The sequence below is a fragment of the Fundulus heteroclitus genome, unplaced genomic scaffold (assembly GCF_011125445.2).
Source record: "Fundulus heteroclitus isolate FHET01 unplaced genomic scaffold, MU-UCD_Fhet_4.1 scaffold_39, whole genome shotgun sequence".
NCBI lineage: Eukaryota > Metazoa > Chordata > Actinopteri > Cyprinodontiformes > Fundulidae > Fundulus > Fundulus heteroclitus.
In genome coordinates, this window is record NW_023396803.1 from 1,922,386 (window position 1) to 1,948,137 (window position 25,752).

General features: G+C 40.3%; 1 long non-coding RNA gene across 3 annotated transcripts; it reads right to left on the minus strand.

The window, feature by feature from the left end:
* Positions 1-339: 339 nt before the first annotated feature.
* Positions 340-24,121, minus strand: LOC118560118. Of its 3 annotated transcripts, XR_004929086.1 has the most exons (5): positions 24,026-24,121; positions 20,896-20,995; positions 1,543-1,619; positions 1,340-1,432; positions 340-1,239 (listed from the first exon to the last, which is right to left on the minus strand). It is a non-coding gene; the product is annotated as an uncharacterized LOC118560118 (long non-coding RNA). The 3 variants fall into 3 exon arrangements; XR_004929087.1 differs by lacking the exon at positions 1,543-1,619; XR_004929088.1 differs by lacking the exons at positions 20,896-20,995; positions 24,026-24,121 and adding an exon at positions 2,154-2,385.
* Between the last annotated feature and the right edge of the window lie 1,631 nt (positions 24,122-25,752).

Below are 25,752 nucleotides of genomic sequence, written 5' to 3' on the forward strand. Positions count from 1 at the left end.
ATAACGTGTGGAATAGTAATTGTTTGTGTTTATTTTGATCCAGAAGTTCTATGGTCTTTCAGAGTACAGAATTACCTCTTTTTGAGTTAACATCTGAAATCAACTGAGACATTTTCATTGGTTTGTGGTAAAGGAATAAGGATTAAATTCCAATTGCAGTTATAATTTGAGTTATCAACGCTTGCTGCATAAATCTCATTGGTCAGAAATCGATCAGATCACACTGTTCCAGCATAAATAAGTTCATAACAGCAAATCAATAAATGCAATATTGGTATTAATCATTACAAGCTTATAGCCCTGGAATCACAACCATTTGAACTATATTTGTTATAGCTACGATTTGAGTTTGAATGACCTATTGTTAAAATTATAATAGCAAATTAGAATTAATAATCATAATCAAACAGGTTTCTGGCAAAACAAATATTATTTGCAGTCCTTGATTTCTGCCACCATTACCTCAATTATTTTGTCACTGACTCTATCAGCTCATTCTGGATTCTCTTACTTAGGTACGTGTTGTGCTGCATTTCACTATCAATTCGTCTGATGTGATCTTTTAACACCGTGTCAAATTTTGCCATCAGTTCCACCTCTTTAAGGAAGTTCCCATTGTTGGCCTGATGCAAAGTATCGACAGACCCGACCCCCTGAGTGCAAGATTCCTCTCTGCCAAGGACTGAATGATACTAATCAAACAGATGAGAACATTTCTCCAACGATTTCTTTTTGTCTCCAAAATGGTCATTTCTGTTGCATCAATAGTCTTCTGCTTAGAAAGACGGAGGGCAAAGTCTTTCTACTTCACCATATTATTGCAATGATCTTGACTATTCTCATGTTGTTTCAGCAAAGCACCTACATTTACCCAATCACGCTGTCCCCCTGTTGACAGTTTTGTAGACTTTCTCGAGAATAATTTGCAACAAAAGCAGTAAACCGCATGATTTTTCTTTGAATAAATTAGCCAGCTTCGCTTGATTTTTTCCCCATTAATTAATTGTCTGTATGTATAGTGGTAGTGAAAGCTTCGTCCATCTGATTTCTTGGAGAAGGTAAAGGTGTCACTTATTGGCATTGGCCCTCTTCTTACCAGATCAGTCCTTTCTGAGTTTGACAGGAATGCTGACCATTCAATTGAGTTAATTGGAGGAGCTGTTGATCTATCTTGATAGCTGGAGCTTGTTGAGGGAGTGGATGGGAAATCTATAGCAGTGGGTGCAGATGTAGAAGGACCTGTGGGGACATTATATTAAAAAAATAGAATAATGAAATAATATAACAAAATATTTTATAGTAAAGCCAATACAAAACAAAAACTTTTAGATTAACTGACCTATCATGCTGGCTGAGGTTGAAACTGATGTATCAGTAAATTTAAGTGCTTGTAACTGCTCCTCACTTTCAGTCACTTGTGCAGTGGATAAACCTGCAATGATAAAACAAACAAACAAACAAACAAACAAATAAATAAAAAGCTAAATGTATCGTGTCATATTAACAGTCTATGTAACCACTTGCCATCAAGAAAACCCTCACCTGCTGTATCATCATCATCATGTTTCACTGACACTCGAAACATTAGGGGCAGGTAAAGTTGGTTGTGCTCCAAAGTACTAAAAAAAATAGCATTGCATAAGTGCATAATTGATTGAGCTGAATGAGTTTATTTTGCCATCATTAATTACACAACAAGAAATTCCACACCACATCTAACAATTCCTATTCTACTGGCAAATGAGGCATAATTGCAGTATGGTGAAAACTTAACATGGTGATCTACTGCAGCCTATAAACATGAGGATAGCACTGCTCACCACCATATAATAAAACTGAAGTCTATTTTAATTTTTTGGTATATTTTCTCATAAAGATCAATACCATCTCTCACCAAAGATCTTAGAGCACAGAACGCACGTGCTTTGCCTATGAAGCTAGTACATTCACTTCAACACAAACAGCGATGCTAGCTAAGCATTGCTGTTTTCTCCAACTTAAACCAATATCTATCAATACGTGAAATACACATCTGCCTAGATAAATGTATATTAATAATGGGAGATATTTCACTGTTCATGGCAGGGATTTAGCTCTGGTGATGGATGGCTGATAAATATCATGACATAAGTCATGACTAGTGTTAACCTTACCTGTTCTACTCCCAGACCGTAGTTGGGAAGCACAGGGGAGATTTTTGGGGCTGACCCCCTTTACTTTCTCTGCAGCAGTTAGTGAACAACTCACACGAAGGCTCCGCTTTGTCCTTTAACTGTGACAGCCTTTATTTGCCAACAACTGTGACCTAAACTGTACATTCACTGCTAAACTCTCTAACTTGGGCTAAACCGTCTCTCTGTTGTCATTCACCAAGGCACTCGCTCCAACCCTCCTATGGAGGACCAATCCTGCCATAATTAAAAATACACACAGAAATAAATGAAGGACTTAATAATATAAAATGGCTTAAGAAAAGTGGCTAATAATATGAATTTGTGTGCCATTTAATGTGACAAAATAATAAAAATAAGATATTTCTTCAACAATTCATCAATTATTCATCAAAAAATATATATTTTAACTTACACTTTTATTTTTACTTTTCTTCTTGCTTTTATGCTGACTTATTTTTAACCCTTGTATTTCTGAAACATATATTTATTTCTGCCTCTAACTTTTCTAGCAGTTTTTTTACCCAAGGAATGTACGCCTGCCCTTTTATTTCCTTTTCCCCTTTTTCCACTTCGTGGATTTCGACTGCGTTGTTTTAAAGCAACAAGTTCTAAAGCATTTTTTTCCTCCAACCATAAAGATTTTCTTCGATTTTATTTAAACTTATAGTTCTGAAACAATCATTTATTCGGCCTCTAACGTTTTCTAACGTGTTTTTACCCAACCGCATCAATTTTTGCCTGCCCTTTTTATTTCCTTCTCCCCTTTTTCCACTTCGTGTATTTCTACTTGGTGTTTTTTTACTTCCTCTTTTTCCACTTTGTTTATTTCTACTTGGTGTTTTTTTACTTCCTCTTTTTCCACTTCGTGTATTTCTACTTCGTGTTTTCTTACTTCTTCTTTTTCCACTTCGTGTATTTCCACTTCATGTATTTCTACTTGGTGTTTTTTTACCTCCTCTTTTTCCACTTCGTGTATTTGTGCTTCGTGTTTTATTACTTCCTCTTTTTCCACTTGGTCTGACTGCAGCTGTTAATGTTAATACGATGGCAGGGAGGGAGGGGGGAGAGGGGGGCGGTGTCACCGGCAAAGCTTCACAACTATTGGCCAAGGCCTGCCTCCCCGGAAACGAGCCTGCATCAGCTGGCCGCTTTCCCAGAATGCACCGCGGCCACAGCTTGATTATGGACAGCGCTAACAGAGATCACAGTGGTAAGTTAAAAATTACCTTTTCTGCTGCTGTTGTTCTTTAAAAGTACGTTTGAGGCGACAACATTATACTTTTAAGCTTCCCTATATGGCCTGTTTACAGAGTTAGTGTGTAATTAAAAAAGAAAAAGTCCGACATGAGTGGACCACAGTGATCCGCAGATTCATTTGGGAGCGTCAGAAAGCTATGGTGCATTCAGGAGCATGGGACATTTCATATTTACAAGGAAAGAGGCATAAAACGGAACAGAACTTCACTCATACAATATTGTGTCTATCCAGAAACAGTGTGGGCTTTCTTACAATACTGAATGCTCTATAATTGTATTTCTGTTATTTTTTGATTATGCACACCTGCTAGCTTTTTATTCTGAAAATTCGAATGTCCCATGCTCCTGAATGCACCATAGCTTTCTGAATGCGCTGTGCTGTGTAGATAGATGCACGTCTCATCTTCCGCTTAAGACAAAGCTTTGCAGTTTCAAAACTCATGTCGGCTCTCACGGTTTACTGTTGTGTGAATGACAAGAGACCACAACAAATAAATCAGCCATTCCTCTAGGGAACGCGAAAACCTTTGCGAGGGAACGCAAAAGTATTCTGAGGTAACGCAAAAAAATATATATTTTCCCCATGTCCCCTAAAGGGCTCTGTATACACTTACCTCGGCCTTGTCGTGTGTCAAGTGCTGCTGGTTCTGATGTCGTTTTTTGTTGTTTTAATTCGGCAAAACGTTCATTTGTTTTGTATTTATCTCACTGACTTGTGTTGCTTTATTAACTCAATACTTGCTGGAATAAATTATGTCTCCCAAGGATGACAGCAGCATTCAGGACAAAACGCAGAAGCACTTAGTTATCAGCTATTATATAGGTTACAAAATATGTTCGGTCTGCGAGTGTCATGTTAGTTACACATAGCAGAAGCAGTCGTAATATTGCCTAGCTTTTAGGTTTAACTTTAATTGCAGCAAAGCCATGTACAATGCAGACGACTCTCCCTGTGGCTCTACGCTTCCCCAGGAGTGAATGCTGCTTGTCGGGACTTTGATGCAATCAACTGGTTTCCTTATATAGGACATTTTTGACCAATCTGTATAATCTGACCCAATCTGTCTAATATGATTGAACTTGACTTTGTAAAGTGCCTTGAGATGACATGTTTCATGATTTGGCTCTATATAAATAAAATTGAATTGAATTGAATTGAACTGGTTCGCCGATTTTCAGCCATCATAAACGATGCCAGGCAATCGGGCTTCGAAGTGTTGTTTCCGTGTTTACATCACAACCGTCAGCCAGAACCGCGATTATAAGACCCAGTTTCAATTATACACCAGCAACCCATTTCATTTATTCTCCTAAAATGTCAGACTTACCTGAATCATAACAGATGCCTGCACTGTCTTTCGTGTTAAAATCATCACTTTGTGAATCCGCATTTGAACTTGTCGTTGTTTACTCCATTGAACTCTCTGTAGCTTAGCTTGGGCTTCATCTACAAACTACGTCATCGTACCACGTGACCCAAATTGTGGATTTTCAGCCTAGCGGTCGCAGAAGGCCAATTTTTAGTCCTTAAAAAAACCTTTAACGGTGCAATCACAATCTTAATCCCACATTTTTGAAAATATGGTCACTAATGCATGTATTTCCGAGTTGGTCGATCTCAGAATCAAGAAGTACTTTAAACTGTTTATTGGTTGTTGTTTTTTCTTCAATCCCACTGTTATGTTTAGTAATTTCTGCCAAAAGCTGCAGGATTTTGATTTTATCCATCTGAATGCAACATTTGCAAGCCATACTCTGATTGGATGGAAAGAAACCTCTCTGTGATTGGCTGGTGAGGTGGACAGTTTTTGAAGTCACGAGCACACTGCTGTATTTCCAGCTCGCTCTGCTGTATTTCCAGCAGAGCGAGCGCACAGCTGGTGTTGAGCGTGGAAGGATCCGGTCGAGTGCGTGAGCAGACACAGAACCGAGTGCGAGGATAGTGGATTGAAAAAAGTTTACCAGATTTGAGCGTACACGTGTGATGTTTAAACGCTGAATACCTGTCTCACTGTGTGCTCAGATTGGTTCCTGCGCGCTCCAACAAAAGGCACAAATATTGCTCCATAGGTGCTCTGCTCTGTGTCAGGGTAGAGAAGTTGCTCTTCACTGTCTGCTCGCTGACAGAAGCAGCCCCGTGCAGCTTTCAGATCCAAAAAATAAAAAGGCCCTCAGTGAGGAGCTGACTCCCGACGTTCACTTCAAAGACCCGGCTCTAAGAGGCGTTTCATTCACGACCGACCTGACACTATTTGGCTTGCAGATACTGCTGAATGGTGCGCATCAGGGAGGATGTAGGAGTGGATATACGCAATGCTGACTGAAAAATAAGTGGGTATACGCCGTATACCCACGTATACCCTGGACTACACCACTGTAGACAGGCATTTATTCAGTTAACCACGCCTCAGTTAGCATCAGAAACTAGTCCCTCTATACAGTTTCTGGTATTTTATTAAAGTATCCAATTCCTCCGCTTTGTTTATTAAGGATTGAGTATTTCCCTTGACAATAGAATGGAAAATGGAAACACAGGTCTATATCTTCTTATCCAGGTGTGTTGGTTTCTCCTCCCGGCTTTTCCTACTAATATCTCTTGGAATACCTGCCGAACTGGAGTTATAGAGGAGGGATTGTTGGCCAGCTGGCCAACAATCCATCCATCCATCCATCCATCCATCCATCCATCCATCCATCCATCCATCCTCTTCCGCTTATACGGGGTTGGGTCGCAGGGGTAGCAGCTTCAGTAGGGAGGCCCAGACTTCCCTCTCCCCAGCCACTTGGGCCAGCTCCTCCGGGGGAATCCCAAGGCGTTCCCAGGCCAGCCGGGAGACATAGTCCCTCCAGCGTGTCCTGAGTCTTCCTCTGGGTCTCCTCCCTGTGGGACATGCCCGGAACACATCATCAGGGAGGTGTCCAGGAGGCATCCTAACCAGATGCCCAAGCCACCTCAACTGGCTCCTCTTGACGTTCACCGGGGTAAACCCCAACGTACAGGCACCAACATGAGGGGCAACAAGTATGCCCACTCCTGCTTGACGCCTCTTACCAGGGGCAACTCCAGAGTGGAAGAATGTCCAGCCCCTCTCAAGGAGACTGGTTCCAGAGCCATGCGTCGAGGTAAATCCGGCCAACGATACGCCTTACAATACGGTAAGGCGTATTGTGTCACTTCCTGTTGTCACGGTGGTAATTGCGGTTTTGGTGTTCCAGACTCTCGTTTTAATCTTTAATCTTTTTCATGTGACATCTAACACATAAGCACTTTTAAAACATTCTCTGTTGCTGAACTTCACGTTTGGGAACTCTTTGTGTTTCACACGGTTTGCTTTTCTTGGCGTGGTAAGAGATCACTAGCCTAGCTTTAGCCTCACAATGGCTTTCTCCCCAATTCTTCCAACAGCTTCTTCATCTCTCTCCTGATCTCTGTGTTTAATGTTTAGTTATTCCTCTGCCTCCTTTAGTGATAATGGTACATGTAATAAATGTAATGTTTTTGTAGCTTTGGAGGCAAGGGTGTCAGAATTGGAGACCCGTCTCCGTGCTGTTGAAAAACCAGCTTATAGCCACCCCTTAGCTAGCGTGGAGCCACACAGATTAACTTCACGTAGCGGTCCACCAGCAGCAGCACCCGATCAGCCAGGTAACCAGGCCTGCTGGGTGGCGGTTCGTAGGAAGCATAGTTCTATATTCCATTCCCGAGGTCACCACCGGCCCGTCTGCATTTATAACAAATATTCCCAACACACCCGCTGAGAAGCCGACACTGGTGATTGGGAGCTCCATAGTCAGAAACCTGGCACTAGAGACACCAGGGACGATAGTGAAATGCCTGCCAGGGGCCAGAACAGACGACATTGAATCTTACCAGAAACTGCTGGCTAAGGATAAGCGTAAATACAGTAAGATTGTTATTCACACTGGTGGTAATGACACCCGGTTACGCTGATCGGAGGTCACTAAAGCTAGTGTTGCTACGGTAAGTTTGCTAAAAATATGTTGGCCCCTGCCTGATCTGACCAGTGATGACATGTTCAGCCGCATGTCATCATTCAACCGCTGGTTGTCTAGGTGGTGTCCTGAAAACGAAGTGGGCTACATTGATAACTGCGAACTTTCTGGGGAAACCCTGGTCTGATCTGGAGAGACGGCATCCATCCCACTTTGGATGGTGCAGCTCATCTTTCTATGAATCTATGAATGCTGACAACCCAGGATCCAGACCAGAAAACAGAGCCGTAGTTAAGCACACCTCTCTGCAGCTTCTGTACTGTTACCCACCCATTACCCTATTGAGACAGTGTCTTTTCCACGTCCAAAACTGAACAGATCAAAAACGGATCAAAAAGGAGCAAATGAAAAAATCTAATGAAAATCAATATGGCTCACCTTGAACCAAATAATAAAACAATTAAATGTGGTCTATTAAATATAAGGTCTCTCCCTCCAACAGAAACCTGGCTACATGAGGACTACGTTAGTATAAATAAGTCAACTCCCTCCAACTATTAAAATGTCCACATTCCCAGATCTGTGGGAAGAGGAGGAGGAGTAACAACCATCTTTCAGTCTGAAAGTCTAGTTCAAGGGGCTCAGATGTCTTGATGTTCTCCAAAGGTGCTCTAGCCTCTGGTTCCGGTGACTTGCTAACAATGCACCGCTTGCAGCACCTCTGCCACATGTTTAGCTATGCCAGACCAGCTGCAGAACTTGAGAATGTGGAGCAGGTGTGGGAACTTGAGAACGTGGAACAGCTCAGGAACTTGAGAACGTGGAATAACTCAGGAACTTGAGAACGTGGAAACAGCTGCAGAACTTGAGAGCTTCCGATGAGGCAGAGCTGAGCAGAGTCTTAGGGAAATGACTAGAACAAAAACCAAGTAGAAGCAACGTCTTCAGGCTGACTGCAACAAAAACTGAGCTGACACAGGATACTGGCAGAGACTGAGCAGGAGTGAACACTACGGACCGGCGACGAGAGCAGAATGAGGTGAGTTTAAATAAGGGTGGAACCAGGTGGGAGCAGTTGGAGGTTGATTGCAGCCTGACAGGTGGAACCAATCAGGCTGCGCAGGAAAGAGAGAGAGGGAGAGAGGCTCAGCATGCAGCCTACAAACTGCATCCTGACACAGTGTCAACATGGATGTTAAAATCACCCACAATCACTATCACCCACCTTATCAGTATTTAACACCAAATCAGATAAGAAATCTGACAACTGATCCAAAAACTGAGTGTAAGGGCCTGGTGGACGATATAAAACAACAAACAGAAGAGGTTTTATTGCTTTGCAGTTTGGATGACGGAAACTGAGGGTTAAATGTTCAAAAGAACTGTAATTATTAGTTGGCCTGGGACTAATACATAAATCAGACTGAAAGATAGTTGCCACTCCTTCTCTTCCCACAGATCTGGGAATGTGGAAATTTGAATAACTGGAGGGGGTTGACTCATTTATACTAACGTAGTCCTCTTGTAGCCAGGTTTCTGTGAGACAAAAAAAATCAATCTGATTATCAGAAATCAATTCATTAACTAACAAAGTCTTTGGAGGGAGAGACCTTATATTTAATGATAAAAATTATTTAACTGAGGTCCCTTTTTGACTGTCAAGTTTAAAAAATCACCGTCCACTTTAAAATCGAGGGGCTAAACGTTCATTGTCAGGGTGTCTAAATCAACAGGATTAGCAGTTCTTTGGGTGTTTCAACTGGTATATTTGACAATTCATGATTTTCAAAGACAAAGTGATGTAAGTGAAGTTCTCTAAATCATTAACTTTATCTCTTTCTATAGATTTTCATTCAATTTAGGAATTTCCATATGCCTTATCATCTTGGTCTATATTAAAAAACTGCAGAAAAGTAATGAAATATTGATTCTGGATGTAGTGTAGGAATTCCTTCAATATAAACCAAAGAAAATTTTACATTACTTGCCAGAAGCTCGATAAAATCTTTAAAAAAAAAGAGACAACAGTATTTTCACACCTCACGTAGTAGCTCAAGGAAATATTTTAATCTAGGTGTTTTAGGCTAAATATTTTATGCTAAAATGAGTAAACCCAAGTGATGGATTTTTGCGTAAACTAAATAGAGCAGTGTTACATGTCATAGTTTCTAAAACAGCATTTTTCTGAGCTGGGTCTAAAAGGGCAAACATTGAGAGTATACCCACTTCTCCAGGGACCAGCTGCAAGGAGCAGACAACAGCTAACAATGGCAAGTTACTTTCCTGTAACCAACGCAGTCACGTCCGCATTAGCTACCGCAAACAGCACAGCAGCAGCTGGAGCAAGCTCTACCGCCACTAACGTCAGGAAATCAGACGGTCTGCGAACATTTGGAGCCAATGCCACACTGCATGCGGAGGTGTTCTGTTGTCTGAACACAGCCATCAACAAGTATTTTATATATATATATATATATATATATATATATATATATATATATATATATATATATATATATATATATATAGGTACTTCTTGATGGCATTGAAAATATTTCTATGGGCATTAAAAGAGCATTAAAAAGCATTAAATTAGGGTTACTCATTCCTGTATAAACCCTGTCAGCATTTTCAAATTTCTGATTTTCATTCAAAGACTTTCTATTGGCAATCCTTCCGCATTAAGCACCTTCAATATCATTTACTTTGAGTTTAACCGGACTGTAGGGTTGAGTTGATACTAACCCTATTTTTATTTCAGAAGTGCATTTTAAATCCAGCATGTAATACCAATTGTCAAAATCGCTGCAACTCTGGTGCAATTTGGCGTTCGTTTGGACCGGTCTGTACTGGATTCAGTCCTCTTATTCATGCTGACCAGGCCACTTTTGTCACTCTTGTCATTTCGTTGGTCATTTTAATGTTTTGCCAATCAATTACTTCAGGTGCGTGAAATTATACATGTTAAAGATATTTAATGTTCTTGTTTGTAGGTATTGTCTGATGAATGTCAGCTGGGAGCTGACGTCAGGATGGCGGTAGGGGAATGATTTGAGTATTGGCGATCTTTTAACAGCAATTTTGCTCATGTATTTAGGGATTGACAATTTTCTTTTTCAGGTTCAAGAATTTATTTTAAGATAAACATCCGGAGAGCATCACCGTGGGTGCTGTTTTCTGGTGATAGTATTTCAGTTCCGGAGCCTGTCTGCAGGCTGGTGAGGCTAATTAAGCTAATAAGTAATGAAGATAATCAGTTTTATCAGAAGGCAGTACAGAATCTGAGTTAAACTATTAAATTAATTTCAAACATCATGGAATGAGCTAAATAAGCTTAATCGATTCATTACAGCATTTAGTATGCGTTCGGCATTCTACGCTTTCATGAGTTAAGCAACATTATTTGATAAATTATGTCTTAAGATATGTTACTCATCTTCATCCTCTTCATTCATTCATCTTATGGTCACTTCCTCTCATAGATCTTCCTTTCACTATTCCCAGTTTGTCCTTTCTCAAATTAAACCTGTCAGCCTGCAAAATTGAGTTCTAGGTGTTGATCTCAACCTGGTTCCAGCATAGCTTCCTGCCTGCAGTTCAGTTCTTGAGTTCACAAGATATCAGTCCCATTCCATATCAGTTCATTTCATCAGCTGCCCTCCTTATTCGGTTACCTCAATCTCACAGATGCATCATTGCCAGAGTCACGCTTTATTTCCAGGCAGCTCGAGTTCACTAAATTTGTTCTTTCCTTCTTGAACATGATACTCTGGTTGAGAGCTGCCGTTCTGACCTTCTGGTCTGGTCTGCTTCTCGCCTGGATTGAAATATATTTCTATAATGTCTTTCTGTCGTAGATATGTTTGAAAATTTACAGATGCTGCCATCCGTAGGTTTTTTTGGGGGGGGGGGTTCTTTATAATTGTTGTTTCGCAGATTCCTGATCACTCCAACAATGGGCCATGGTCATCATCATCATGCCTCACATATCGTTCTGAGCATCCATTCATTTTAGCTGCTCAATGCCCTCTCAGCTTTAAGGTAATCTATCTCCAAATACTGGTGGTGGATTTGAAACTATTCACATGTCTCGCCAGACCCTTCATGTTTCACTCTTTCAAATTGAGTTTATAATTCATAATCATCACACTCCTGTAATTCTCCTCTCTATATAGTTGATATTCCGTGCTTCTTTCATATCATCATTCATCACATGTATACTTTCATTCATATCACAACTCATATTCTCAGTTTATCCTGTCCTTTATCCTGTCACGCATCCTGTCACTCATTCTGTTATGTATCCTTTCATGCATCTGTCATGCATTCTTTATGTATCCTGTCATGCATTCTCTCGTGCATCTTGTCGCGTCTGGTCCTGCGTCTTGTCATGTGTTCTCTCATGCATGCGTCATGCATTCTGTTATGTATCCCGTTGCATCCTATCATGCGTCCCGTCACCTGTCTTGCATCTTGTCATGATCACTCGTTTATCAATGTGCATCATCCGCAAGAAGCATACGCAAGACATCTTCCGCAAGAAAGCATACGCAAGACATCTTCCGCAAGAAAGCATACGCAAGACAACTTCCGCAAGAAAGCATACGCAAGACATCTTCCGCAAGAAACCATACGCAAGACATCTTCCGCAAGAAACCATACGTGTTAGAAAATGTGAATGTAATCATTTTATTTCTATCAAGTTACAGGTATTTGGTTTGTTTTAAGAGTTTGCTTTCAGGAAGGTTCTGTTGTATTTAACCTCAGACAGGAATAACAAATAATTCTACTCAGATAAGGAGTGCCTTGCTCCCTTCTTTGCTTTCCACCCCCATGCTGTAAATTCCTGAAGCCTCCTGACCCTTTTTCAACCCTCATGTTGTAACCTCCTGACCCAACCCCCCTGACCCTTTTCTCCTGATGTGTGAAAATAAAAGCAAGAGGACAGAAATGACCCAGCGCAGACGTTCCTAAACCTTAAGGGAGTGTAGTTCTCCATTTGGGTTCCTCTGTCCTTTTCTATAGAAATGTCTAAAACTTGTGTTGTGTGGTTTTCATTCTAGGATAAAAGGGGTTATCTTTAATAACCCTATCAGCCTGGTGCCGTGACCCGGATCCCAACATATCAGCTCGCTGACGAGAGGAGCGGACACGCTGAAACCCACCGGTGGTCTGAGTCAAGGACCTGTCTAAAGTCCCGGGAGGTAATTTCCTCGCTGGGCCAGCGTCGTAGGTTTACTCCTTTCGCCAACGAGGGATTGACGGGATCCGACCGGGAGAAAAGCACACCACAGCAAGTAAGTTTTAAACGACCGTTAAAGTCCGTCGTTTAGGGTTTAAGTCCCATGTTACGGGTGATTAAAAAAAAAATCCCCCAAAGGTTAATCGAGAGTTTGAGTCTCTCGAAGCTGCCGGTTTGAGTCCGCCGCAGAAGTTAAGAAAATCCAGGTTAAAGTCCTGAAAGGTATATAAAAAAAAAAGAAAAAAAAAAAAAAGAAAACAGGATTAAAGTCCTGGAAATGATATAAACACAACGCAAAAGTAATTAGGATGGGTTCAGCACAAAGTAGAAAGGGAAATCCCAGAGGGGATGAAAAGTTTGTGTATCCAAGTAAATTTAAAATGTTATTGCAATAAATATTATCATATATATTTCTTAATATTAAAAAATACTTGGAGAAGTGGAAGAAAAAGTATAAAATAGATGGTGTGTGTTGAAGGTGAATCAATGGAAAAACGTTGTGTGCCGGCCAAAAAATAAGCGCTAAGAAAGAAAAAAAAAAGAGGGGAAATAAAAAATGTGTGTGTGTATGTCTATGTGTATGTGTGTATGTATGTATATAAATATATTTATAGCTATATAAGGGCTTGACGTTGCTCGCTGTAAGTTAATTCAAGCACAAAATAGGCAGGATGAGAGACAGCCTCGTGCAGCAGGAGGGGTTGGGTTGGCTGATGGAACGGTGGCGACTGCAGCGCCGCCGCGTCCGGCTGACAACCTTCCCCCAACACCTGTTGATCTCCCACAAAATTAGGCTCTAAATAAAAAAAGAACTCGCCAGAACAATACTAAAGTAACGCAAACTATGGTAGCAACTGAAGAAGACAGACCACCACCGTATAATCTCTTAACCCCCCCAAGGATATTTCAGATCTGTATGCAGACCTGGATGGACTGAGTAAATCGGATCATTCGTTATCTACAGACCGGTCCAAAGGATTGTATCCTATGGTGCAGCTCGCAAATGTCAATGTAGGAACACAGCAGCCTTAAACAATCCTAGTTTTCTGTCCGTGGTCGTTAGAAGAAGCTAGAAAGACTGTAGAAGGTGTAATTTCTCCGCAGGAAGACCCAGCATTATGGATCCAAGACATGGAGGGAATTTATAACTCATATGGTTTAAATGGACATGAGTTTGGATAAGCCTTACAGTCGTCAGTGGGAAAACATTGGGAAAAAATAAGGGCGAATTATACAGGCAGAACCCCACAAGGCGGAATATTTGAACATCAAGCGTAAGTGAACGAACAGAGACAGAAGTGGACAACTGTAGGGAGCAGTTTTCGCAGGAGGGCGGATAATTGGAAATTTGGGATCCATAAAACAATAAAAATACTTATATTTGTTAATGGAAGGTTTCCAGCCGCATATATCTGCGTGGGTTAAAAAAAACAAATACTTAGTTACACTGATAACGTCTAACGTAACCAGTTATGGAATAGGCCTATGTGCATCACGCCGAGAAAAACGCTAAAAAGGGAGGTGGTGCGTCTGAGGGGGGGGGGACACATTTTCTGGGCAGATCCTTCATGTGACCCAGAAGAAATATTTGCTTTCCAAGCCACCGGACCGCCTTGACAGCGTCGAGGAGGTTTCCGAGGAGGCAGGGGCGGTCCTAGCGACCGAGGGGGCTTTCAGCCCAAATCAGTAAAAACAGATGGGGGGTGCTGGAATTGCGGGTCACCCGACCATTTGGTCCAGGGAATGTCCCAATCAGATACAAGCACCTCATCTGCGGGGACAAGGAAGAGACCGCAGGGGCGGTTCTTCATATAAAATGTGACTAGGGGCCTAGAGCAAATGGGGACCCAGAGCATTAAAAACAGTAGATGTGTAAGGAGCATGGGAGCTATTATGCATTAAAAGAAAAACCATACATGCTTACAATTAATGGACAGCCAGTTACTCTTTTATGCAATTCATGAGCCTATAAAACATGTATAAAAGATAATTTAGGACTAAAAACTTCTAAAATGTCCATTTTTGTAAAATCAGCAAATGGTCAAACATCCCAAGAATGGATGTTAAAAGCATTAGAAATAAAAGACCCTCAAACAGGAAGAAAGGTTGTATGCTCTTGTAGTAATGTCACCAACTTGCCCCATTAATCTGTTAGGACAGGACTTAATGGAAAAATTAGGTATTGCAGTTTTTCCTACGCAGGATGGAATGAAAGCTGTCCGTGTAGAACATGTAATGTCGCTGCAACAAAATCCTCCTGTGTTTTATGCACTATGCTTACAGTCTCTGCTCCAAATAAAAGAAAAAAAAGTAAACTTATGCAAAATGCTAGAAGCACATTGTCAAAACCAGAGGATGAAACTTGGTTAGCTGATCTACAAACCACTATGAATGTGTGCTTAACCCCAGATGAAAAGTTTGAAAAACAGTTTCTAAAACAGGAAACTAAAATTGTGGCTATACAAAATATGTACACAGATGGGAGTTAATTTGCAGAAATTACTGTTATGCTTTCTACACAGATGAAAAATTTGTATGGCTTACCATGGGAACATTTTTTGTCATTGTTTAAGACCAATGAAGCAGAGTGGAGAGACACAGGCCCGCGTTTAAAAGCTGCAGAAAGACCGTCTGATTTTCAGCCGTGTCCACATAAAACAGGCTGGCTTTATAGCCGTAGTACAGAACTATGGAAACAGCCTCACAAAGTTCTGTTCGATGCAGAACCCCGTGTCCAAGATTTGGCATGAGACAAAATAATCCAACATTCTTTGCTATCAGAATCTAATGAAAATGATTTAAAAGGTGTTCCAAGTGCTTTGTGGTCTACAGGGCCAGCTGATGTAGGATTATTGACAACTGTAGAACCAGTTAAAATAGTTCCTAAATTAAAGTACAGGCTCCAGATAAAACAGTATGGGCTAAAATATGAAGAACAGGAGGGTATAATGGCAATTATAAACATTTCATTGGATGCAGGAATAATTAGACCATGTCCAGATTCTCAGTTTTTACTTTCAAGAAAGAGGAAAAAATATATGTAGAGACGCCTGCCACAGGGATTTGTAGACCGTTCTACAATTTTTATCCAGGCTATTTTAACATGCTTAAAGAGCTTTAATCTAAAGCATGGAAATAAAGTATTAATGTACATAGGTGGCCTTCTAATTGTATTTAAATCAGCTGCTACATCATTTTGCCTAAAATGGGAAACAAAGTTATCAAAGATAAAATGCAGTGGGTGCAGAAACAAGTCCGTTACTTAGGCCATGTTATCTCAGAAGAAGGTAAAAAGACACAGGAAGTGAAGAATTGCTATAGTAAGTGAGCCTAAAAAACAAATGATGTCTTTTTTAGGATTGTGTAATTATTGAAGAGTTTGGATTTGACATTATGTAGAGAAAACTTAGCTTTCTTAAATTTTATTCATGACATGCTGATGGCCATGTCAGACACAATCCAGTGGACCTCAGAAGTAGAGCAGCAATTCACAGAGCTAAATGAAAACTTATCTCAGCAACTGTCTTAGCTCTAGTTTTACGACTTCTGTGTTGTTTACAGCCCCGTGGTGATAAGCTCAAACCTTAAGCAGCAGCGTTACCCCCATGTCTGCTAGCAGTTTGAGCAACTACAATGGCTGTAGAAAGTTCAGCTGAAGTGGTCTGGTTTCATTCAACCACTAGACCCCCATGTAGTAGATGTATTACAATTTGGTCTTTCTGATATTTGCCTAGAGCAAAAAACAGAGCAAATCATTGTTCTAGAAGTGTTGTTAATTAGACAAACAGCACCAACTGTAGAAAAACACAAATGTGGGTAAAAAATGTAGCAACAATGAATCAGAAGGATTCTATAGTTTGTAACAAAGCAGTTCTCCCTAAAAGCTTATTCTAAGCAGCAGCTATTTTGAGCCATGGGCAATTGCCATGTCTCAAAAAGGGAGGGATAACTATAATACAGCAACATATGGATTTATTTCATAGGATTTAATTCATACAAAAAAAATATTTTTTTGTAAAGAAGCATGTACGATTTGTGTTAAAAATTACCCTCAGGTTAATTTTAGATCAGAACATTGAAGGTTTCCAGAACTAAAGGAACCTTTTGAAGTGATGCATATAGATTTTAATGAACTTACAAAGTGGCCCTTACAAATATTGTCTGGTAATGATTGATGCATTTTCAAAATGGGTTGAAATAGTTCCAGCAAAGCAAACAGATGCACTGACAGTAGCTAAAAGATAGATGCAAAGGTTTGGCATCCCACAGAAAATTTACAGTGAAAATGGTCCATATTTTCTGAATCAGGTGATTCAGCAAATGGCAAGCAGGTTACAAATAACCTTAAAGAAACACCGTGCCACAAAGTGCAGAACTTGTGAAAAGCACAAATGGGACATTTAAATCCAGGCTTAAAAAGTGCATGGAAGAAACAAAGAGGCCATGGCCAGAATGTCTGGACCTAGTAAAACTGTACATGAGAATAACTCCAACGAGCAGTGGTTTGACTCCGTTTGAAATAATATATGGCAGACCATATAAATTACCGCTGTTCACAATACAGACACCACCTAAGGAGGAAGGAAAAACTCTAGCAGACTATATGAGAGAAATGATGCAGTTTAAAAAAGTGTCCAAAGCAAATTTACTGCCAGGAGAACCTTTGTCTCCACAGGATCCACAAACAGTGAGACCAGGAGACTGGGTGTTTGTCAAAGTCATCAGAAGGAAAGACTGGGCGAGCCAAAGTTGGGAAGGACCATTCCAAGAGCTCCTGACCACGCCAACGGCTGTGAAGATTGCTGAAAGACCTTCCTGGAGTCACCTCAGCCACTGTAAATTACAGAGAGTGTTAAGTGCCTAAAGGTTGGAACAGTGGGGAAGTCCGATTTACAAAGGGGTTTGGTTTTTTAGGGCCACTCGTCTCAACGTCGGTGAAGAAACCAACTGATCCCTGTTCTTTAGAGTCCTGGGTAAAATTAACATCTCTGTTAACCTAGAAAAAAATGGCTGCCATGAAGATTTGGCTGGGAAATCTCCCAGACCATCACTCAGAGAACTTGTGGCAGATGTATGTGACAATGTTGGCTGAAGAGAAGAACATGAGTATATGCTACGTATGCTCAGTGATGCCCAAATCTACCAGACAACCCAACCTGTATGCTAAGAGCATACCGGCAGGAGACGGAACATGTTTCCTGAGGACTGCCCTCGTACCTGTGTTTGTTTCTGACCACACTATCATCTCAGCTCAAGCTGTGAAGGAAAATCATCCTTCTAATAGGAGGAGAAGAGAACTCAGCTCCAGCTCAGTGTTCCAACCCCATGATCCCATGTGGGGTTCCAACGTTCCCTCTGAACATAAGCACTGGCGTACAGGGAGTAAAATAGGACTTTCACTTTCTCGTGGTTTGGAGTTGGTAAATCTATGCTGATGATTGAGACATTGGACTATAGAATGAAGACCCTGGCAAACATGACGATGGACATCAATAAAGGACAAAACAAACAATTAAGTGAAATGCGTTTAATGGTACTGCAAAACAGAATGGTTTTGGACATGTTAACTGCTAGCCAAGGTGGCGTATGTGTAATGATTGGAATTTCCTGCTGTACATATATTTCTGATGCAAATGAAACTCATATTACTGAAGCTATGTCTGCCTTAAAGAATCTGCAACGAGCAATGTCCCAGGATGTTGTTCCTTTAAGTATGGACTTTCTCTCCTGGTTCTTTTCAGGACCATGGTGGCACCTTTTACTGAAAATAATGACACCCATTATTATTGTTCTTATTATTTTTTGTGTTTTTACTGCTTGTGTAATCCCATGCCTAAAGTCTATGATTGCTAAAACTATGGGAAATGTAGTATTTCAATATCAGATGCTTTCACAAATCCCTCTTGAAGAAATACACCCCGTAGTTTAACTTTTCCCTTGTTAAATGCTTAACAAAATGACAGTCTCATTGAAAATGCAGAATGCAAGAAAAGAATACTTGAAGTAGGTTAAGTTAAGCTTTCAATAAAATGATTAAAAGGGGGGAAATGTTAGAAAATGTGAATGTAATCATTTTATTTCTATCAAGTTACAGGTATTTGGTTTGTTTTAAGAGTTTGCTTTCAGGAAGGTTCTGTTGTATTTAACCTCAGACAGGAATAACAAATAATTCTACTCAGATAAGGAGTGCCTTGCTCCCTTCTTTGCTTTCCACCCCCATGCTGTAAATTCCTGAAGCCTCCTGACCCTTTTTCAACCCTCATGTTGTAACCTCCTGACCCAACCCCCCTGACCCTTTTCTCCTGATGTGTGAAAATAAAAGCAAGAGGACAGAAATGACCCAGCGCAGACGTTCCTAAACCTTAAGGGAGTGTAGTTCTCCATTTGGGTTCCTCTGTCCTTTTCTATAGAAATGTCTAAAACTTGTGTTGTGTGGTTTTCATTCTAGGATAAAAGGGGTTATCTTTAATAACCCTATCAATACGCAAGACATCTTCCGCAAGAAAACATCTCTGCTCACTTCTCCTTTTTCATTTCATTCACCTAATCATCATCTCCCATTCATCTCACTATCCCGTCACACTGCCTTATCAGCATACAGACGCTCTGACCTCGGCATTTTTGGGGGGAACATCCCTGTTGTTATACATCTACTTATGCATATTAAAGTATAATTCAGCATTAATGTTCCTGCCGAGGTCTGAGCGCCAAAGACCTAAATTATTGTGTCAATAAAATCCTTCTAATTGTCATTTATTTCTCTGTGAGTTTTTCAGATTGAAATGAAGCTAAAGCGGAAGTTCAATTAAAGAACTAATCGCCTGCCTCCATCCAATCAGAGCCCGATCCGCCTCTGATGTGAGGCAATCAGCTATGAACCGCACCTCCATGAAGCCCAATCAGCATCCCGCGCTCATCTTAAAAGCAACTTCAAATCCACGTCTCAGCCTGCTACCCAGCAAGCGCAAACAGCATTGCATCATGTCGGATTACGAATCAGATGTTCGATTCAACCCACCCCCAACCCTTTCTCCACCATCATAGCTGAGTTCATCTAGCTTCCATGACGTTCCTCCATCCTCAACCATCAGAGTGTTTTCTCCCAGTCTTCAGCACTCCCTATCACCTCGTTATTGGTCCGGCAGAAGATCACCATGTTGGGCCCGGTTCTGCCAGAGGTTTCTTCCCAAAGGGGAGTTTTTCCTCTCCACAGTCGCTTCAAGCTTGCTCATCATGGACAGTTCATGCAAACCTGTGTTTATCAAGTTGGACATCTATCTTAAACAGATCATCATATGGACTTTACAAACTTCTTCTATCTCCACTCCACCACCAGTTTCAGACCTGGGGGGAACATCCCTGTTCTTATACATCTACTTATGCATATTAAAGTATAATTCAGCATTAATGTTCCTGCCGAGGTCTTAGCGCCAAAGACTTAAATTACAGTGTCAATAAAATCCTTCTAATTGCCATTTCTTTCTCTGTGAGTTTTCAGATTGAAATGGTAAAATATGTAATCTGCATTTTTTGGTTGCTTCCCACACATGTAAGGTAAGGGCCTGGCGCACTTCTTCTTATACTGATTCTTTTGAGAATAGTCGTCTGACTGGATTTTCTTTGTAACCGTACTGCCTGGAATTTGCTGAGCGGATATCTCATATCTCAGTGTCTATGGATATGCTAATCAGGGGCGCCTGCAGAAATTTTTCTTAGGGGTGGGCAGAAGGGGCCACTTAAAAGTCTTGCGGTGGCAAACTGAAACTAAAAGCCATAATTTCAAGATTTTATTCTACGGTTGTAGTAAAGCTTCCTGTAGAAAACTATCAGAAAGATTTAAATAAACACCTATTGCTTTATTGTGTGATTTTTAATGTTACTAATGATCTAATCTGCATAGACACAGACCAATAACCATTTTGAGTTGAACAACATTTGCTTTGTATTGTGTAATCATGATGGAATAGGGTGTATTTTTTTCATTTATTGAATACAAAAAACTACTGGGGAAAGGCAGATATAAATAGAAGCAATAGAATAGAATAAAGACGACATCTTTATTTATGTAACAGGAATTTCAGGGAAAACAGGGAACAACAGTCATATTTTGACTACAAGGTTAAACTGTATGTGTAAAAACAGTTATACCTTTACTTAGTCTGAATCAAAAATAATAATTACTTTTACAAAAATAACTTCCCAGCAAAGATCCATAGTCTCCAACTCTGGTTACCACATGTAAATTCAAGCCATTGATATGTGTTTTACCAGTCTTTAGAAAACCATCTTCTTCTGTCCTCTTGACAGGTTCGAGGGAAGATTTTTAGTTGTGGCTGCTTGGACCGCTCTACTCTTGACTGGGATATATCTATAATGAAACAGGAGTGAAAGTCCGTTATTCTGACATTAAAATGATGATATAACAATAATATTACCAGCCTCTCTATAGTAATGATCAATTATAGCTGTATTAATGACAAACAAAACAAAACTATATATATATATATATATATATATATATATATATATATATATATATATATATATATATATATATATATATATTAGGGCTGGGCAACGATTAAAATATTTAATCGCGATTAATCGCCCTGATTAATCGCGATTTATCGTGATTAATCGCATTGTATTTACAAACTCCAAGAATGAATTCAAAAGTAGTGTAAAGAGCACTTTTATTTTAATGTTCTGCTGCCATATGAACAAAAGTGTTGTAACATTTGTAGCACTTATCAGTAACACATATTTAGTGTAAAGCTCAACTTAGACATGTAAAACAAAAAATAGCAATAATAATAAATTAAAGCTTATTGCCACTGACAGGGAATTCTCTTTATGGGGAAAAAATCTACCAAAAACAGGCAATTTCTGAGGTAACAACAGGGAGCAGCATTACCATTTTATGTTACGCGTTTTTTTTGTTGTTGCTTTCTCGCGTGCATATAGTGAATGGCAGGGAAAAACAGGCAAAAACACATGGATACTTTGAAACGAGAAGCGACTTCACCGATGGCGTCTAAGCAGACCCCCCCGCTCCGCTCCGCACAAAACTTGTTCCGGCCGCCAACTCACCGCCTCGCCTAAGCAAATTTCTGCGGGAAACACCGCCTTCCGCATGTAGGCTTTGTTTTTTTCCGGCCAGCACCTTTCTTACTCTGAATCCGAGGTTTGGCTGACAGCGAGGTTATTGGCGCATTATCGCCACCTACTGTTCTGATTCAAACCCCTACACCGCAGCAACAGACCTTCACAAAATAAAAGCATGTGAGCAAAATGCGTTAACGCGCAAAAGAAACGCGTTAAAGAAAATATCGGCGTTAATAGTCTAATGAGACTATTAACGCCGTATATTATAATATATAATATATATATTATATAAATGTAATATATATATATATATATTACATTTTCTGTGTAATATATATATATATATATATTACACAGAAAATGTAATATATATATATATATATATATATATATATATATATATATATATATATATATATATATATATTAGGGCTGGGCAAGTTAACGCGTTAATTTCGCGTTAATTCATTAGACTATTAACGGCGATATTTATTTTATCGCGCATTAACGCATGTTGCTCACAAGCTTTCAGTCAGTGCCAGTCAGCACGCGCGCTGACTGCAGTGCGCTGTCACGGCAGCACTCTGGTGCTCCCCCTCCCCTCTCGTACATGGCTCAGCGGCGCCAGCCAATCAGCACGCAGGCTCAGCCTGGCCCGCCCACTCAGCTCTCACACAAACTCATCACACAAACAGCTGAGAGAGACCGCAGCAGCGGAAAAACATGTACAGGGGAAGTAGCACCGTTTGCCTTTATTTTAATACCGTAAATGAAATCAAGCTGTATGTTTTGTAAAAAGCCGGTTCATTTCAGTGGAAACACAACAAATTTATCTAAGCACGTGAAAAAACATGAAAACGTCGAGCCACAGAAACGGAGAGAGGAGACGAAACTTCTGTCATTGCCCCGACAGACCCACAGACTGACGTCTCTGACTGAGGCGTTTCAGTCCTCCAGGGAACATCCAGGTAGATCAGTGGTCTTCTTCAGCAGCAGTTAATGTTAACTTTCAAAGTAGATATTATCTATCATATGTTACTGGAGCCCACACAGAAAATGTAATTAAGACCTTGAAAGAACCCAGTACATATATTTAAAAGTGTCATTTAAGATAAGATAACATTAGCTAATCCTTTTTTTATCCCACGACAGGGAAATTTATAGGATTAAAGCAACAGGCAGGTGCACACAACACAGACAAAATTACATAAGGATTGAAATATATAAGAGGTGGATTAGCGAAAAAACACTGAACATGACATTATTGTTATTATTATTATTAGTATTATTATTATTATTATTATTATTTAATTGTAATAATAAAATAAAAACCACAAAACCCAAAAGGTCAACAGTTTCATGATACATGAAGCTTAGGGACTGGCTAATATACAGCAGGTCAAAAAAGGCCATATTTTGGCTGCAGTGCTTGCTGTTCTCTTATGAAGAAAAGATCAACTAGTGCATTAATTCAATAGATGGGTTGAAAATATCCAGTATAAAATAAGTGCTACAAATGTTACAACACTTTTGTTCATATGGCAGCAGAATATTAAAATAAAAGTGCTCTTTACACTACTTTTGAATTCATTCTTGGAGTTTGCGCATACAATGCGATTAATCATGATTAATTGGGCAAATTATGCGATTAATCGCGATTAAATTTTTTTATCGTTGCCCAGCCCTAATATATATATATATATATATATATATATATATATATATATATATATATATATATAATCTATTTATTTATTTTTTAAGTTATATATTTAAGTAAGTCCATCACACTAAAAAACTAACACACTAAACAAAACATACATTTCTTCCGAGGATATTACTTTCTTGACAATTCATTAATTTCATTATTATGGCCACATGGTCATAACTTCACCTGTCGGTGCAGGAACACCTGCTTTCGCTGAGTTCTGCCATGCTTCTGTGATCAATGGTGCTGACTGTTCCTGCTCTGCTCGCTGCTGTCTGATGTTTTTCCTCATCACTGTCCTCTACTAATGCTGACTCTGTGTCCTCATCATGCTGCTCTATCTGTCCCTCTCCTCCATCCACCTCCTCTTTCTCCTCCTCCTCCTCACTCATTCTCTGTTGCTCCCCTTTCATCTCTTTATCTCCTTCTACTGTTATTTTCTTCTTAATAATAAGAAGACATGCCTGTGGACTTTCCCTTCATTGTGTGGGAATTGACAAACCATACAGAAGCACCAGCTAACAACGGTAGCTACATAACTCTTTGAAAACTTTTACAAACGAATGATTTGACTTATTTACTTACCGTTAGTCTTGTTCACTTTTCACCTTTTATCACCGTTGAAGGCGGGCACGCACTGAGCCGTAGTTGTCTGAGAACGCAACAGCGGCTGAGGGAGACGGGCGGGGGAGGGGGGAGTGGCGGGTGAGCTACGGTGCGCAAGAAGGTCAAGAAGAGCGGCTATGTTGCTGGCTGTGCATAATGGGATGAAATGCTAAACTGACGCTACTACCATTTACACTGGCGAGTCGGGTGGCTGGTGGGGTAGCAAGTACATCGCCAGGGGTAGCCACGGCCATATGGCGCCACTGATGCCATTGTAAAATTGTCTAGAATATTCATTTTGATTTTGTTCTCCTTTTCTCTGTTAAGATATCAAGTGGGTCAGTGGAGCGACCAGCTTGACGTAGGAGCTGCATGGCACACTTAGATAGCACCGGACACAAGGAAATGACTCATATCTGTCAGATAGTGTCCCGGAGGTGACACAGTTTCTCTACTGATGACGCATTTTGGATGTGTACGGCCCTCTGTGGGTGTCAACCAAAACTCCTTTATAATGTTTGTTATGATGAGCAATCTGGGCTTCTTGCCGATCAAGAGCCCATCAGCGCTAATGTGTCTGTAACTGTTTCTCTGTCTTTAGTAGATTAAAGTATACTTGTCTGTTTCATGTGTCTTGCATGCAAAGTAAAATGTAAGTGGGGGTCCTGGCGGGTAAAAAGAGCTGGGTCCACTTAGGGTGTTCACCACCGACGGGGTGTGGTAGCTCTTAACAAACTGGTGTTTCTGCCTCGAACCCAAAGGGCGACGTTCCACATTCTGTTTTCCGGCCAGGACGTCATTCCGGAAGAAAAACACACAACGGCCATACAGAAGGTAAGGAGATTCCATTTAAAATATCTCCAGTGTCTTTTGCTTCCTGGAAGGGCTGACTTTTGTATTACTTGAGGCAGAGAAATGTTTTTAGATGAAAAGGTGTTGCAAAGGTGTCGACGAGGACGTGTAATCTCCGCGTGGTTATACAAGGTTAATGTCCTAATTTGTGTTGGATCCCGCAAGTTAAAATATTGTGTACCCTAGAAAAGTGGGTTTTAGAGCCCCTTATTGCGCGGAAGCGAACATAAAACTCTTTTGTTTTCGCGGAATAAAAAAAGCTAGCCTTTTTGAAAAACAAGCGCGTTGGGCTGGTATTCCGAGGTTTAAAGGCCTGAACTCACAGCTGGAGTGAGTCGAAAATTCCAATGCCGCAGTGGGTTTTTTGGTTTAGAGGCATCCATAGTTTCTCCTAAAGAGACTTAAAATTCTGCCACCCTTGTCACAGGTAAAGGACATGAAAGAGAGTACAGAGTTCACTGAAGCTTGACCAGAAAGGGTGTGTATGCATGTGTATGAGTATGTGTGTGTCATATTATAAACAGTGAGCTGGGACACTTATAACCTAAATGTACACCGGCTTGTTGTTAACTAAAGTGTAAATCAGCATAGTCATATAGGAACATCACAAGTTTTGGTGTCTGAGAGATAAAACATCTCTTGGAGATGAAAACGTAGAAGAAAAAGAAAAAAGAATGCGCTGGGGACACATTTTAGTGACGGACCGGATAGACGCTTCTCTCGGCTAGTCGGGGAAAAATAGCTAAAAACGTACGAAAATAAAAGAAGGAAAACAGCGGTGAGATGTTAGGGCTTGTCTCTGCGGAGGCGAGGCGTCGGACAGTTGGTGAGTTGAACAGTCACGGCGGTGCAGG